The following is an 18745-nucleotide window of genomic DNA, read 5'->3' as shown; positions in this document are numbered from 1 at the left end:
CTATAAGCAACCGACAATTGTTTTTTAAAAAATGCGTAATGTCATAATATGCACCCATGCACATCATGAGGTAAAAGCAAGCAGGGACAGACACCCAGGTGAGCCAATCAATATACAGAACAGAACACGACCAATTACCAGACAGAACACCAGAGCGGGTCTTCCAACTATAAAACACATGAAGCATCAGCACTCTGCCTCTTTCCACTGGTGACAACTGTAGTGACAGTCAGGGTGTATAAATCATTCAACACCTTCTACACGTGGATCAGAGCTAGCCTGGTCTTGATAGCGCGAGTTAGTTTACTTAGAGTAATAGAGAGTCAACCCACAGGCTTTGTTACTGAAGTTCAATAAGTCTTATTGAACCAACGCCTACATTTGGTGTATGCTTTATCTGCATCGTGTTGCAGTCCGTGTTACCCCAGGGTCAATAACACGCACCTGAATCGGAATGGGACCAATACCCTTGCGGTGAGTTTTGCTAGTGTTGTTGTGGGGGGGTGGAGAGTTTACATAAATTTGGCAGGGGAATGGGTTGCTGAGTGATGGTACAGTAGGGGGTGAAGCACAGCTAAATACTGAAGAAAAACCAAGTCAGTCAGGAAGGCAGAGCAAAGATCGACCTGTTAAGGCACAAGGGAATATGGCAAGGCTGGATGGCATATATTTTAATGCAATAAACTTAAGAGTAAGGTCTCTGAACTGAGGGCATTGATTAATGCATAGGAATGTGATATTATTGCTATCACAGAGACACGGTTGACGGAGCGCCAGGACTGGCAGCTCAATATTCCGGGGGACATAATCTTCAGGCGAGATGGTGGGGTGCAAAAGAGGAGCTGATGTCGTAATATTGATCAAGGAGTCAATCACTGCAGTGAGGAGGGATGATATCTTAGCAGGCTCCTCAATTGAGGCCATATGGGTGGAACATGAAAACAAAAATGGGGCAATCACCAGCATGTAGAAAGTCCTGCAAGGAAGAGGGCGGTACTTGACCGAATTTTAGGGAATGAAGCCAGGGCAAGTGTCAGCGAGGGGGCATTTTGGTAATAGCGGCCGTAACTCAGTAAAGTTCAAAGTAGTTATTGAATAGGGCAAAGATGGATCAGAAGTAAAGATTCTTAAATGGGGGAAGGCCGATTTTCATGGATAAGACAATCTGGCCAAAGTCAACTGGGAGCAGCTACTTGCAGGAAAATCTGCATCAAAACGGAACATTCAAATAGGTATTAGAGAAAGCACATGGCCAACATGTAAAGGGAAAATGTGGGACCAAAACATCTAGAGAACCCTGGATGTCAACGGAAAAAAAGGATTGGATAAGGAAAAAAAGGAAGGCTTATGGCAGATACAGGCAGCTGAAAACAGTGGATGACTTAGAGGAATACAGGTAATGTAAAGAGGATACAGAGGAAGCAACCAGGAGAGCAAAGAGGGGGCATGAAAAATAAAGGAAAATCCCAAGGTGTTTTATAAGTGTATTAAAGGCAAGAGGGTAACGAGGGAAAGAGTAGGGCCCATTAGGGACCAAAGTGGCAATCTGTGTGTGGAGCAGGAAGAAGTGGGTGAAGTTTTAAATTAGTATTTTACATCTGTGTTCACGATGGAGAAGGACCTTGTAGGTGTAGAAAGCAGAGAGGGGTACTGTGATATAATTGAACTAATTAGCATTGAGAGGGAGAAGGTGTTAGCGGTTTTAGTGATCCTAAAAGTGAGTAAATCCGTAGGTCCGGATGAGACGTATCCTAGGGTGCGGAGTGAGGCAAGGGAGGAGGATGCAGGGGCTCAAATCCGGTATGGCCACAGGTGAGGTGCCAGAGGGCTGGAGGACAGCTAACATGGTACCTTACTCAAGAAGGGTAGTAGGGAAAAATGAGGTAAATACAGGCCAGTGAGTCTAACATCAGTGGTAGAGAAATGTTTTCAAGCGACCCCTTCCAGGAGTGATTCTTTGCAGGACATGTGACCTACCTGGCGCTGATCATATGAGAATACGTGAATGCAATGGGAAGATAATGGGCCCCGTAGAGCAGGGGTCCCAGTGAGTAAGGAGCCGGTAGTGAAGGAGTAAAGACCTGGGCTGGGATTCTCCCGCAATTGGCAGGACGGCCTGACGTCGACGCCAAGAGCGTCGCAAACCATTCTGGCGTCGGTCGCCTGGAAGTTGCAGAATCGTCCGCACTTCCGGGGCTAGGCCAGTGCCGGCGGGATTGGCGCATGCGCACAATCGCCGGCATGTTCCTGCACATGCGGAGGGTGGTTGTTCTCCGCGCCGGCCATGGCAGAGGGAAAGCGTGCCCTCATGGCACAGGCCCGCCCGCTGATCGGTGTGCACCAATTGCGGGCCATGCCACCATGGGGGGCCCCCTGGGGCCAGATCCCCCCGCGCCACCCCCCTCTCCCCCCCACCCCCTGAGGACTCCGTTAACCTCCCTCCAAGCCAGGTCCCGCCAGGATGGATAATATCCATTTCACACTGGCAGGGCTGGCCAGGAACACACAGCCGCTTGGCCCATTAGGGCCCGGAGAATTGCCAAGTGGGAAACTGCCCAGACTAGCGCGGCGTGATCCCCGCCCGTGCCTGAAAACCGGCGCCAGAGAATATGGCAGCCACATCGGAGCGGCGGGGTGGGATTCACGCCGTCCCCCGGGGATTCTCCGACCCGGTGAGAGGTCGAAGAATCCTGCCCCTATATTTCAACTGCTGTTCCTGTACATAGTTTAATTCCATTGTTAGTTTCAATCAATTACTTATTCGTTATAATCTTTATTAGTGTCACAAGTAGGCTGACATTAACACTGCAAAGAAGTTACTTGAAAATCCCCTAGTCACCACACTCCGGCGCCCGTCCAGATACACAGGGGGGAAATTCAGAATGCCCAATTCACCTAACAAGCACGTCTTTCGGGACTTTTGGGAGGAAACCGGAGCATCCGGAGGGAACCCAGCAGGCATGGGGAGAATGTGCAGACTCCGCACAGACAGTGACCCAAGCCAGGAATCGAACCCAGGCCCCTAGTGCTGTGAAGCAATGGTGCTAACCACTGTGCCACCATGCCGCCCATAAAACATTCTGAGGGAGAGTATTAATTTCCACTTGGAGAGGCAAGTATTAATCAAGGACAGTCAGCATGGTTTTGTCATAGATTCATAGAATTTACAGAGCAGAAGGAGGCCATTCGGCCCATCGAGTCTGCACCGGCTCTTGGAAAGAGCACCCTACCCAAGGTCAACACCGCCACCCTATCCCCATAACCCAGTAACCCCACCCAACACGAAGGGCAATTTTGGACACTGAGGGCAATTTATCATGGCCAATCCACCTAACCTACACATCTTTGGACTGTGGGAGGAAACCGGAGCACCCGGAGGAAACCCACACACACACGGGGAGGATGTGCAGATTCCACACAGACAGTGACCCAAGCCGGAATCGAACCTGGGACCCTGGAGCTGTGAAGAAATTGTGCTATCCACAATGCTACCGTGCTGTCCCTGTGTCATGTGGAGATCAATTTTCCGAGGAGGTAACTGGGTGCATAGCTGAGGGCAATACAGTTGATATAGTCTACATGGACCTCAGTTAGGCTTTTGACAAGATCCCACATGGGAGACTGATCAAGAAGGTAAGAGCCCATGAAGTCCAGGGTAAATTGGCAAATTGGGTCCAAAATTGGCTTCATGGCAGGAGGCAGAGAGTGTTGGTCAAAGGTTGTTTTTGTGACTGGAAACCTGTGTTCAGTGGTGCACCGCAGGGATCGGTGCTGGGTCCCTTGCTGTTTGTCGTGTACATTACTGATCGAGATGGGGATGTGAGGGTTTTGATCAGTAAGTTCACAGATGACACAAAGATTTGTGGTGTGGTAATTAGCAAAGAGGAAAGCCTTAGATTACAGGATGATACATATGGGTTGGTCAGATGGGCAGAACAAAGGCAAATAGAATTTAACTCTGAAAAGTTTGAGATGAGGCATTTTTGGAGAACTAACAAGACAAAGGAGTATACAATGATGGAAGGAGGCTAGGAAGTACCGAGGATCTTGAGGCGCATGTACATAGGCCCCAGGTCTCTGAAGGCTGCAGGATAAGTGGATAAGGTGGTTTAAAAGGCATATGCGATATTTGTCATTATTAGCCGAGGCATATAACAGTCAGGAGGTTATGATGGAGCTGTGTAAAATGCTCGTTAGGCCACAGCTAGAGTACAATATGCAATTCTGGTCGCCACACTATAAAGTAAAGTTGTCATATTCACAGATGACCAAAGGCTGCTTTTCCCTTTGAGGGAGAGAGCTGACTGGTGGTGATTTCACCTAAAGATCACTAAACCTCAGGTGAGGGGCAAAGTTCCGAGTGTCATGAATAACATCAGCCGGTTTGGGAATTGAACCTGCGCTGTTGGCCTTCATCTGCATCACAAGCTAGCTGTCCATTCAACTGAGTTAAACCAGCCTCATCACCAAACTATGGGAAGAATGCGACTGCATGGGAAACGGTGCAGAGAAGATTCACCAGGGTGTTGCCTGAACTTGAGCGTTTCAGCAATGAGGAGGGGCTGGAAAGGCTGGCCTTGTTCTTCCAAGAGCAGAGAAGGCTGAGGAGGGATCTTATTGAGGTGTCGAAAATTATGAGGGCCACAGATAAGGTAGATAGGACGAAACATTTCTCCTTAGTAGAGGGATCAATAACCAAGTGGCATAGATTTAAGGTAATGAACAGGAGATTTAGAGGGGATTTGAGGAAAAGCTTTTTTCACCCAGAGGATGGTGGGAATCTGGAACTCACTGCCTGAGAGAGTGGGGCAAGAACTGTCACAACATTTAGCAAGCATTTAGGTGAGCACCTGAAACACCATAACATACAAGGCTATGGACAAAGTGATGGAAAATGGAATTAGAATAGATAAGTTCTTGATGGCTGGCGCAGATGTGATGGGCCAAAGAACCTCTTTCTGTGCTGTAAAACTCTCCGGCGCGGTTCAAGGGAAACATTTGAAAGTGTTATTTTGGGCGCATTTGGCGAGGTGTTTCTCGACAGCCAATTGGGGAGATTGCAGCCCGTATTCAACGGCACATAGTGCCAAAACTAAGCCTCCGGGAGATTCTCGCCATTACGGACTGTCTCGCTGTCCGAGTTGCCGGACTCACGTCTCAACTTCTCGCCACGAGCAATGGGGTGCTGCTTTTAAACGCTCCCTCACCACTCATTCCCAGTCAACACACAAGCATGGCAGTGCACAGACCTACTCCTCGCTTGAGCGATACTGACGTAACCAAGCTTCTTGGCACTGTGAATGAGAGGTGGGGCACCCTGTTCCCCCCCCCCCCCCCCCCTCCCCCCCAAGAGGTCAGAGGATCAGCAGCAAGGTCAGCAATGTCACCTGGGAGGCAGTCACAGCAGCTGTCAGTGCAGACAACATGACCAGGAGGACCGCTGTCCAATGTCGGAAGAAGATCAACGACCTCCACTGAGCTGATAGGGTAATTTACCACCTCTGTCATGGCATCAATTCCGCCCACCACGTCTCAAATTCTTTATGCTTTTTCCTCAGAACTCACTGGCAGCCGCCAGGACAACCCCTTCATGTCCAGGTGCGGTGCCCACACATGCCACCTGCTATTGACCCACCTGACCCATCAAGCTCACAATGCCCATGTGGCTCACAGTGCCCTCGCTTTGTCGCCGCAGGAGAAGGTAGTCCATAATAAATGAGAAAAAGCCAAGACTGGGGGCGGAGTTCCAGAGATTCGAGTCCTCACGTCCTATGAGGAACGAGCCCTGGAGATTGCGGGATTGACCAAGGAGGGAGCAGTCATCGGCAGCGAGGTTGGCCTGCGTCACAGAGCTGACGATCCATTAACTCCTCACCCAGACGGCCTGTGACAGGTGCGTAGTTCATGTCAGACAAAATGATGCTTCCCTCTCACTGATCACATGGGCATTGTCTTGCAGGATATCATTCTGAAGAGGCTGGGCCATCTGGAGCTGTGGCTCAAGATCAAAAGCCACTGATGCTGATAGTGATCAAAGGAGAGATGTGAGCGCGCTTCAGCAGAAATACAGGAATCAGACTTTTACATCAACTGAGGAGCACCAGAGCTTACATCACAGTGAGTTATTATCACTCTTCTGCTATGCTCATTGACCCGCTGACAGTGCCAACTAAGGCCTAACACTGGAGTGAAGTTAAACAGATCTTTGGAGGGTGGAACAGAGTAGTTAGTCAGGGAAGGGGCGAGGAATGGGTGGGAAGGGAATAATGGGGGGAGGAGAGAGGGGGGATTGGGGGGAAGGAGGGAAATGAGGGTGTGGTTGAGCTGATGGACGCAGCCTCATCCTATGAGAATCTGGAAACGATGAGGGCCTCCCTGATCCACCATGTGTCGGACATTTGCTGCTGCCTGTCTTCCATCCTCCAGCTCCTCCTCAGACTCATCCTCCTGCCCCTCCTGCTCAGATAAAGAATCATGTGCCTCGTCCTTCGGCATGTCACCCTGCTGCTGTACCAGGATATGGAGTGCAGATCAGACCACCACAAAGCGGGAGACCCTCTGAGGGGTGTACTGCAGGGCACCACCAGAGTAGTACAGGTATCGGAACTACAATTTCAGCAGCCCGATACACTGCTCAATGTCAGCGTGGGTGGCAACATGGGCCTCATTGTATCAAGTCTCCATCTCGATCTCAGGCCTCCACACCATCGTCATCAGCCATGAACTCAACGGATAGCCCTTGTCCCCCAAGAGCCAACCTATCATCCTGGGGTGGTCCTCAAAGACACTAAGGATCTCTGAGTGCCCAGGATGTGGCTGTCGTATATTACATGGAATTTACAGTGCAGAAGGAGGCCATTCGGCCCATCGAGTCTGCACCGGCTCTTGGAAAGAGCACCCTACCCCCTATCCAAGGTCAACACCTCCACCCTATTCCCATTACCCAGTAACCCCCTCCCCCCAACACTAAGGGCAAATTTGGATACTAAGGGCAATTTATCATGGCCAATCCACCTAACCCGCACATCTTTGGACTGTGGGAGGAAACCGGAGCACCCGGAGGAAACCCACGCACACACGGGGAGGATGTGCAGACTCCGCACAGACAGTGACCCAAGCCGGAATCGAACCTGGGACCCTGGAGCTGTGAAGCGATTGTGCTATCCACAAGGCTACCGTGCTGCCCCCCACAAGGCTACCGTGCTGCCCCCCACAAGGCTACCGTGCTGCCCCCCACAAGGCTACCGTGCTGCCCCCCACAAGGCTACCGTGCTGCCCCCCACAAGGCTACCGTGCTGCCCCATGCTCCCTGGGTAGTGGGCACAGACGTGCATTATATGGAGGCAGTGGTTGCACTCAATCTAAACATTCAGGGAGTGGAACCCCTTCCTGTTAATGAAGGGCACTCCGTGATCCACACATTTTCCTTTTAGTTCTGAAAGGATCTTCAGTGCTGAAGCCCAGCGCTTTAGTGTTTGGTTGTTGGCAGCTGCCTCGATGGTGCTGACACTCTTAGAGTTTAGGTACACTGTTCAGGCTTCAAAGTTTGCTTGATATGCAATGCTTTAAACATCCTCTGAGACATGGCACGTGCACCGTTGTGAAGGCACTTGAGAGTTGAGGAGCGTGAAGTGCTCTCACAACTAACAAGGCTAATTCTTCAGTTGAAATAGACATCAGCTGTGAAGCTAACGGCTGCTCACAGTCAAAGGGACGGAAATTGACATTCATGGAATAAGTTGCAGCAGGGCTCTGCCCTGGAAGTGCTTAGTAGGACAGGCAGGCGGAAGCTGTAGTTGTCCCGGTTTCCACAATATGTATAGGTGGCTTGAAGGCCTCACAGACCAGGCCCCTCACCCCTACAGCCCAGAGGCGACCCGCGACCTGGAACACTTCAGCCCCCGACCAAGCCCAACCCCTGAGCACTGGGCCAGCAGCGCCGGTGCCCTTGAGCTGCATACCGGAAAATGGAAAGGGCTACTCATCGCCTCACCTCCCCCCAGCAGCAAGTGCGCCAGCTTCACGTTTTTGAAAAGGAGTACTAAATGATGCCCACGCGATTTCTCGCTGGGGAGTCAGGTAATTCCTGGGAGGCCGCTGCATTCGACTTCAATCTCGCTAATGAGACTGAAATGAATGCAAATGAGGGTTAATGATATGCTGACTATTTCTGGGCGCGATCTGGAACTCGCCATCGGGAGCGCGCCGATTGGTTCGCACCTGGCTCGAGCCTTGATTTTGGCCTTTCCCCCTATTTACCCGACGCGCCCAGATCTGTGTTGGGCACAACACGGTGGTTAAATTGCACCCTGACTCCATGACAGGAAAGGCACAAGAGGGAAAGTTCCACTTTGTGGAAATTCTGTTGGGTAAAATTGTTATGGAAAGGGCTTTTGTTGGTGAATTTAATTTCAAGGTTTTGGCCGACAGGGATGGTTGGTGACAAGTTGAAAGATGGGGAATTGTCCAGTATCTGTGATGTGGGTGTGAGATCTGAAGGGAACTGGAGTCTTGAGCATTCGCCTACGGGTAAGCATTCCAGAGTGAAGGGGTCCCACTTGCCTCGTTCTTCTTCTGCTTCCTCCTTTGTCTTCTCCTGCTTTTCCTCATCCGGGGGTGCCCACCACTGGCTTGGTGCTGACTGAAGCAAGCTTTTTCCTGATAGACCAATCAGCTACTCCAATCTTCACATCAGCAATCAGCACCGCTCCATTCGAAATCCAAAAAGTTCTCAAAAATCCTCCAATAATAGTGAATGCAATTCTCTCTGCACCATCAAAATAAAGTGGGAAGTGCCTCACCTTAAGCTTGTATGGTTCAATCTTTAAATTGCACGATGGTGTACCCCTCTGTTACTTATTATGGGAGGGTGATAACTAGATTAGTGTCATTCAAAATAACTAACGGTGTGGCAAATCAGTGTTTCAGGCTGTTTGGTGTCACAATCTGCCCATTTTGCACAAACTGGCCCGTGCCTTTACAATCGGGCAGGGAACTGGTTGGAAGCATTCCAGCTGACCAGCAGTACCAGCAAACTGGAAGTGATTTACCGCCTCAGAACATCTCAAAGTGCAGACCAAACCCCCTAATTGCTTTTGAAGTACAATCGCTTTAGTTTGTACACACACACAGCCATACTCCACATGGCGAGGTCTCACAAAACAGCAGATGAGAGGAATGAGCAGATAGAAGAAGAACAGGAGGTAGCTTGCCTGTGAGGACCCCTTGTGCCAATCTTTTCGATCTTCCTTGTTGAGATGACACATTCAATAAACAGCATTCCCAAGTAGATCTTAGGAACGGGATCGCCCACCCGTCCCCGACCGTGACGTGTTTTCCAGAGGCGGATCGCCATTGCATTTTCCAGTCCCGCCGATGCAAACATGCGTTTTGCACGGCTCGCCTGTTCCGCCACCGGGGGAACCTGCCGTGCGGGGGTGTAACCAACAGTGAGACCAGAAGATCCTGCCCTAGAAGTGCAGGAGATGGCCATTTGGCCCATCGAGTCTACTGATCCTCCGAAAGGGCACCCTACCCAGGTCCACTCCTCCTCCCTACCCCCGTAACCCCGCACATTGGCACAAGGGGAGAATTTAGCACAGCTAATTCACCTAACCTGCACACCTTTGGACTGTGGGAGGAAAGCGGAGTACCCGGAGGAAACCCACGCAGAAACGGGGAGAAAGTGCAAACTCCACACAGACAATCGCCTGAGGTACGAATTGAATTCGGGTCTCTGGTGCTGTGAGGCAGCAGCGTTAACCTCTGTGTTGCCATGCCGCCTCATGTACATGACCTGGAGGAGATCAAACCCGCAAGCCGGATTTTTCTGGCTCCATCATGGCATCCTGCCGAAAAATCCATTGACCTCTGTGGGACCAGATGATCCCGGTGGTTGGCGGCGTTGGAAAATCCTGCCCCCAATCTTTTGATCGGGAAGATGAAAGCAGCTGAATCAAACTGACACTTCCATGCAAGTGTTTCTGTTCAAAGAATGTGTGCTAAAGTGAGTTCGTCCATTATCTCTCCACCTCTGATACGAAGATTTAAATCCATTTCAGACTGATAGGATCAAAGTCTGCTCTTTAATAGCTGTCAGGGTCCTAAGTGAAATGAATTGAGCAATCTCAAGCAGGTTTCTTGTGACTGTATGTCCTTGGCGTATAATTCAACAGCAATCTGTCCTGAAACGTCAGTCTTGCTCAGGAATATCAACTCAAGAGACTGGTGTAGAAAATGGACCCTGGTGCAAAAAAGATGCTTTTCTGATGTTTAAGCCAAAGAACATTGTTGATTTTTGAGAATAGAGAGAACAAACTTATATCCAGATTGTGCGACACTGGACCTGACTTTCTTGCATTTGGTTCGAACACTGAGTGCAAAAATATGGAAAAAAAATTCTGTTTCACTCACAGGCACATTCCTCATTTTCACAAGGACAAAGCCTACATAAAAACAGCCCCTGCTGAATCTTTACAGCTAATCAGCAATTGCTTGGAAAAAGCAGTTTGCCACGTAAACGTCTGACATGTACCTGTGATACACAAATGTCTTCTATTTTAAGGTAACTTTTCCAAGCTTGTTTAAAATGGGTTCACACCACCACTAAGGCAGCGGACAACAGAATGACATTCATGTGTTTCATGGACTGGTACTACAAAATGATATTTCTGGGCTAATGAGATTTAAAATGGGCATGGCTAAAAAAACATAGTGCGGGATTTTCCGGTCGCCGACGATGAAATCACGTTTGGCGATCGGCCGGAGAACTCCATTTGTGCCAAAACCGTGGGTGTGGTGATCCTCGCCTGTGTGTGTACAGAAGGGACTGATGGGACATGGAAGTACCACCAGGGGGCAGCGCGGGGACATATAGGAGGAACGCCGAAGGCCCGCCTTCGGCCAGTTGGAGCTGGAGGGTTGAAGAGGCAAGGTGTGGAAGTTAACTGTGGAGATGCAAGTCTTTTGGGCCTAGTTGCAGACTAGTAAAGCAGTATATATTCAAGTGCAATTCTGTAGTTTATTGTGGGGCACAATAAATCATACGTTAACCGATCGTCACCTTTGAGCTCGGGACTATCACCAGCTCAGATGCTTTTCAACAGGGATGTACGGACAACATTACCAGCGCTACAATTCACCAATCCTGATCACTCGCCTGTCCTGGATAAAATGCGTCACCAACGTCAAGTGCAAAAGCAGCACTATGACCAGCAGGCCAAGGTACTGCAACCGTTGGCCATCAACGACACGGTGAGGTTGCGAAACCCGGCTGGAGGATGGTCCAAAATGGCGGTGGTCCTCCGCCAAATATCGCCGCGGTCCTACATCGTGCGGTCGGACGATGGAACAATGGTTCGACGAAATCGGAGAGCCCTTCTGAAAGTCACACCTCGACCACGGGTCTTTCCGACACTCGATCTGCAGGACACGCTGGACCTACAGGACGCTGTCATACATCATCCTGACACTCCAGCAGCAGATGTCCACATGGACAGAGACGACCCTGGATCTCCATGCCCACTCAGGAGGTCCACTCGGATCAGACGTGCACCTGACCGTCTGAACCTGTAAACATGGACTGACAAATGCATTGCCCTGCCCCGTTGCATATATATGTATATAAACCTAACTGTTACATTTGTGTTTTGGTACAGCTCTGCAGCTACGAAAAAAAAAAAGAGTGAAAAAGGGGGATGTGGTGATCCTCGCCTGTGTGTGTACAGAAGGGACTGATGGGACATGGAAGTACCACCAGGGGGCAGCGCGGGGACATATAGGAGGAATGCCGAAGGCCCGCCTTCGGCCAGTTGGAGCTGGAGGGTTGAAGAGGCAAGGTGTGGAAGTTAACTGTGGAGATGCAAGTCTTTTGGGCCTAGTTGCAGACTAGTAAAGCAGTATATATTCAAGTGCAATTCTGTAGTTTATTGTGGGGCACAATAAATCATACGTTAACCTAGAGACGACTTCGAGCATTCTTTTAAGAAGTTAAACAGTGGGTGGTGCCACTTTTGCAATGCTCCGCTCCCTCAAAAACGGCGTACTCGTGGCGTGCCATCAGGACAGCCTCAGGATGTCACCTGAGGCCCTCCCCCAATAGTCTGCCCCTGATGGGCCGAGTTCCCAACGGCATGGAACACGTATCCTATTTTATTTTGTGAACCCGGCGTGGTAGCTGTGGATAAGTCAAGCGCCGCCACAGTCGGGGGGTGGGCTGGGGTGGGGGGGGGGGGGTCGTTCTGCCAGCAGGGTGGGCTTTGGCTGGGGCTGGGGGCACTGATGGGGGGTGGTCCAGGAGTGGCGAGCCTGGTCAAAGGGGGGCAGTTTGTGACAGGCCGCGCCTGTGCGCGGCCGATGCCATGCTCATGCACGGCCATGGACTCGGAAATTCACCGGCAGTATCCGCAAGTAAAGCCGGGGGTTTTACGCTGCGTGCCTGCTAGCCCCCCACCAGACGGAGGAACGGTGCAGCTTTAGCGCTGTTTTGTCGGGCATAAAACGCTACTGTTCCCCCACCAGCATCAGCAGTTAGTCTTCAAATCGGAGAATCCAGCCCATAATTTTTTGGGGAAACAATTTACATCAAAAAAACTACTCAACAAAGGAATGAACACATGCATTATGTGGGGATTCCTGGTTCAGTGTCTTTGGCGAGCATCGATTGTGGCAGCTTGAAGTGAGAGGTTGCAGAGCTGCACAGAAGATGCTGCTAGATAGAAAGGGTATCAGAACAGTCGGGAGTGCTGGAATGGTCTTGGGGTGGACTCAATTCGGTTCCCAGCATTGCATGCGCATTAAATTGGCCCTAATTCATCACCATTTGGCAACAACCTGTCAAACTAGGAAGTGATGATGTTAGTGGAGTAGAAGTGTCGGTGAAGCAATCCGTGGCACTCAAAATAACAGGATGTCATGGGGCCATTGGCCAGAACTTTATCGGAAGAGTGCCTATTCCGTTACTATAATTTCACCTGAAATGTGAAGGAACAGCAGTGAGGATAGGGTGATTAGAAATAGGTATATTAGTACATAGAACATAGAACAATACAGCACCGAACAGGCCCTTCGGCCCACGATATTGTGCTGAACTTTTGTCCTAGATTAAGAACAAATTAATCTACACCCCATCATTCTACCGTAATCCATGTACCTATCCAATAGCCGCTTGAAGGTCCCTAATGTTTCCAACTCAACTACTTCCACAGGCAGTGCATTCCATGCCCCCACTACTCTCTGGGTAAAGAACCTACCGCTGACATATTCCAAGGTGGCTGCAAAGAGTTATATTGTGAGCATAGATTGAATAGATTTGGCTTCCAATTAGTTGAGATGGTTGAGGGGTGATCCGGTCGAGGATTCAATAGGGTAGATCAAGGGCTCCCAAGTTGTAGCACATATACCCCTGGTGTTACAGAATACATCTCTGGTGGGTTTGTGGAAGAAGTGGTCTGTGATTGGATTCTCCCATTGTTTAGACAGATGAATGTTCAGCAAGAATAAAAAAAACAGTTTACAGCTAGACTGACATTGCTTCATGGGTAACATCAGGCCAAGTCTCAATTTGCATAACCAATTGCAAATACCATGCATGAAGTCAGCGTTGGACAGATGGATGGAGGCCTTAGCGTTGCCCCATGCCCCCTTGCCCTGAAGGCTCTCGATTCTGACCTTCTCAAATGTCGCAATGTTTTGACGACATACATCAACATTTGGGGCTCTCCAGGTTTGCTTTCTCCCATGTATTGGGATCCAGCTTGCAAACTCCGAGCTTGCTTCTCAGACTGTCTTTGTACCTCGGTTTGGGAAGTCCTTCGGTGCAGGTTCCTGTGCTCAGCTGGTTGTGGAGTACGCCTGTTGGTCTGCAGTGTGGTGTTCTTTGTGATTCTTATTATCGGGATGGATGTTGTAGTGTTCACAAAGACCACAGAAGCTGAGTTCAATAACAAAGTCAACATTTATTACACTACTTATCAAAGCTCAACCACTTGCTCCTCTAGCAAGCAATAATCCAGTAATCTACAATCGACACTCTACTAAAACTAGTCTCTACAATCTATATATAACTGGAGGGCGGCACGGTAGCACAAGTGGATAGCACTGTGGCTTCACAGCGCCAGGGTCCCAGGTTCGATTGCCCACTTGGTCACTGTCTATGCGGAGTCTGCATGTTCTCCCCGTGTCTGTGTGGGTTTCCTCTGGGTGCTCCGGTTTTCCCCCACAGTCCGAAGACTTGCAGGTTAGGTGTTCTATGTCCTATGTTCTAATCTGCACATTCTGACCTCTCCGCTGCACTCTTTCCAACCCACTCCCAGAAGCCTGAGAGTCAGTGCTTTATATAGTTCTACATCTAGTTCCATCTAGTGACCAGTTATGATATTGCACTAACACTTTATATACTAGACATTCTAGATAATGTCACATGTAGGCATCTCAATGTGAACCACACGACTGACTCACCAGCAATACCCCTAGTCCACTCTGAGCGTTCAAGCACGGGTCAGAGGTCTCCAGGGAGGACCCATCCTCTTCTAATCTGTTTGGAGCCAGCAGAGTCACCTGGACCAATTCACCATCGAGAGGAAGGAAATCATTGCCAGAACTTAGCTGGGCCTTTGCCTGGAGAAGAGTGACAGCCCACTGGCTACCGCCAGTTTCCTGAGAGCATGGGACTCCCATCCAGACTCAGGCTAGCATTTATATAGCACCTCAAAGATAACGAAAGTCGTCTGAGGAACTCACAAATGGAATTTGGCAGAGAAAGAGGTGTGAACAACAAAGGAGAGATCCAGAGAGGTTGAATGGGTTTTAAAGGAGCAGAGACTGGTGGGCATGGAAAGAAGGTTCGGGAAAGAGTGAAGCCAATGTGTAGAAAACTAAGCTTCAAATCAAACCATCGGCTAATCACTACAGTCCGACTACAGCCTAGGAATCAGCAGAGTGAACCTTCTCTCAATTGCCTTTCGCATATCCCTCTTTAAGAAAAAACTCAAAACTGTACCCGTTACCCGAGGTGTAATCTCACTAATGCCCTGCACAGTTCTAGCAAGGCTCCCCTGTTTTACATAGAACATACAGTGCAGAAGGAGGCCATTCGGCCCATCGAGTCTGCACCTACCCACTTAAGCCTTCACTTCCACCCTATCCCGTAATCCAATTACCCCTCCTAACCTTTTTAGTCACCAAGGGCAATTTATCATGGCCAATCCACCTAACCTGCACGTCTTTGGACTGTGTGAGGAAACTGGAGCACCCGGAGGAAACCCACACAGACACTGGGAGAACGTGCAGACTCCACACACACAGTGACCCAGCGGGGAATCGAACCTGAGACCCTGGCGCTGTGAATCCACAGTGCTATCCACTTGTGCTACCGTGCTGCCCTTTTATATTATATCCTTCTTGCAATAAAGGCAAAAATTCAGTTTATTTTCCTATTTACTTACAGTACCTGCATGCTAATGTTATGTGATTCATGTACAAGGACATCCAGTTCACTCGGCGTTGCAGTCTCTTCATTTAAATCATATTCCATTTTTCTAGTCTTCCTGCCAAAGTGGGCAACCTCACATTTTCACACATTGTTACTCCATCTGCCAATTTTCTCCCCACTCACTAATTAGACGCATGATGTACAAAATCAAGGAGGTGTGCTGGGCCTTTGTAAATCACTGGTTATACATCAGCTGAAGCATTCTAGTCTCAGCATCACAGTTAAAGAAGGATGTTAGTGCCTTGGAGAGAGTGTAAAGGAAAATAACTTAATGGCGCCAGTGATGAGGGGCATCAGTATGTGGCGAGATTAGACATTAGGGTTGTTCTGCTTAGAGCAAATACTTGAAGGTTGATTTAATAGATGTGTTCAAATTCACAAAGAGTTTTGCTGAGACATCATGAACACTGATCTTTACAAGACGGTTATATTTCAAAATGTACCTGAACTCAAAGTGAAACAGAGAATTCCAGATAAACGCTCAGTTCAGAGACTTGTCCAAGTGAGCTGGTTGTCATGGGTAAAAGCTGACACAGCAACCCATTGAGGTGTGATGATCTTTGACCTGGAAGATATAACAGTCAGGAAAATTTTTTATTACTTTAAAATGTCTGGGGAATCTGAATTGTTTTAAAACAAGTTTGTATATCTTATGGAGGGATCATTTTAAATCTTTGTTAATATTAAATACTGGTCCATCTGACCTGGTGAACCTTGGTCTGGAAGCACTTAAAACATGGAAGCAATGTGACCATTCAAAAGAGGGAGCAGATGAGCTGGAGAACAGAAGGTAATGATCTGACGGCGATAGAGAGCTGGATTCCGAGTGCTTGAACATATATAGAATTGGCCACCCTCTACATAGGTAAAGGTGGTTCTGGTAGATCCATGCTACCAGGAATGATGGGAGCTGAAGGTGATGAATGTTCCATGAAAAAGTGCAGCAGACAGGGAAGCTTGCTTTGGCTGAACCCTATTTACACAGAAGCTGCTGTATGTGGAGAATTGACTACGTCTTTGAAAGAATGGGACTGGAATTCAGCTTGTGACTGAAACTGGGGCTATGCAAGTAGACTGGAATGCCTCGGAAATCAATAAGATAGTCTCTGTTATAACTGCTATTTCATCTATAATTCATAGTACTGGCTATACCGACTGTGATTTGCCTGTTAATTTCTGTTTGATCTATGTTGATTCTGATTCATGTTAAAATAACAAAAGTGAAGTCTGGCTGGTAATTTCTTCATTTAGGGGTCATTGGGTAAATTTGATTATTTTGGTTTACAGATTACCACAAGGATCGTAATGGGGCGTTTCACAGTAACTTCATTGCAGTGTTAATGTAAGCCTACTTGTGACAACAATAAAGATTCTTATTGTTAAAGGAAAAACTGTTCCTTTTTGGCAAAAAGGTTGGTCATCAAGAGATTCAGATTTAAGATAATTGACAAAAAGGTCAGAGGTGAAATTCAGTGAATTAATGCACCACTTGAGAGGATATGTTTTGTAGACCACAATTGAGTCTGCACTGAATTAGTAAAAAGAAAACTTGGTTTATTGCAAACAATTATATTTACAAAATACATCAGATCCCAGCCCGGTCTGCTCTGCTGATTCCATTCCTGGCTGATGTTATACATATCTTAACCATGAATGATCTGGAGATCCCTGCCCCATTAACGGGGGAGCTCATATTCGATGAGACTCTTTGCTCTGATTGCTCCAATATCATTGGTCTTGTGTGAGTTATAACATCCAGCTCCCTCAAAGTCCCAAGGCTCTTCTGAAGACTGCGGAGTAGGAGGGCACTGGACTCTCTTCGCCTGTGCTTACTGCACTTGGGGTGCTGGATCTGCTGGTGTATATCTGGACGGCGAAGGCAGCTTCCGATTGGAGCGTTGTGGTGGGTGCTGTCTGAGGCTGCTGCATTGCTCGTTCCCCATCGGAGACTTCCGACGCCTGGGTTTCCATTTCAGAATCTGTATCTACGACCTCTCTCATTACGGCGTCTTGACGCCATTGGGCTAATGTTCTAGCCTCTTCAGGCATCGTATTTGGTTTGCCTGTAACTTTCCTCTCCCGAGGTGAAGTCAAGGTGTTTTCTCATGATGCAACCTTGTGCCTGAACTTGATAAGATACTGGTCCTGCCTGGTGGGCGATTGTCCCAAAGATCCATTGGGCACTGTCTGCAAAGTTTTGAACATAGACTGCGTCACCTGGTAGAAAGAGTCTTGCCGATTTTTGCCGAATATGGCAACGCCCTTGCAGATCCTGGATGTGGTGTCCTTTCGCACTTTTTTCAGGGAAAACCATATTAAGGTGGGATTGATTAGTAAGGTCATGGATGACACCAAGTTTGGTAGAGTAGAAGATAGTGTTGAGGATTGTCAGAAGATACAGCAGGACATAGATAGGTAGGAGTCTTGGGCAGAGAAATGGCAATGGAGTTTAATCCGGACAAATGTGAGGTCATGCATTTTGGTAGGTCTAACGTAGAGGGGAAATATACCGTAAATGGTAAAACTCTATAGGAATATAGAAAGTCAGAGAGATCTGGGTGTGCATTTCCACAGATCTTTGAAAGTGAGAACACAAGTGGACAAATAATCAACAAAGCATACGGAATGCTTGCCTTCATTGGATGGGGCATTGAGTATAAAAACTGACAAGTCATGCTACAGTTGTATAGAACCTTGGTAAGGCCGCACATGGAATATTGTGCACAATTCTGGTTGCCACACGACCAAAACGATGTGGAGGCTTTGGAGAGTGTGCAGAGGAGGTTTACCAGGATGCTGCCTGGTCTGGAGTGTGTTAGCTATGTGGAGAGGCTGAATAGACTCAAACTGTTTTCATTAGATAGACAGAGGTTGAGGGGTGACCTGATAGAGGTCTACAAGATTATGAAGGGCATGGATAGAGTGGATGGGTGGGCACTCTTTCCCAGGGTGAAGGGGGTCGGTCTCCAGGGGTCATAGGTTTAAGGTCCATGGGGCAAAGTTTGGAAGAGATATGCGAGGCAGGTTTTTTACGCGGAGGGTGGTGAGTGCCTGGAACGCGTTGCCAGGCAAGGTTGTGGAAGCAGGTGCATTAACGGCATTCAATGGCATCTTGACAAACACATGGATAGGATGGGTAGAGATGGATGCGGCACAAGGAAGTGCTGAAGGTTTTGGCAAAGGTTGGTATCATGATCGGTACAGGCTTGGAATGCGAAGGGCCTGTTCCTGTACTGCATTATTCTTTGTTCTCTT

This window comes from Scyliorhinus canicula, chromosome 18 (assembly GCF_902713615.1).
Source record: "Scyliorhinus canicula chromosome 18, sScyCan1.1, whole genome shotgun sequence".
Lineage (NCBI taxonomy): Eukaryota > Metazoa > Chordata > Chondrichthyes > Carcharhiniformes > Scyliorhinidae > Scyliorhinus > Scyliorhinus canicula.
This window is presented reverse-complemented; position numbering follows the sequence as displayed.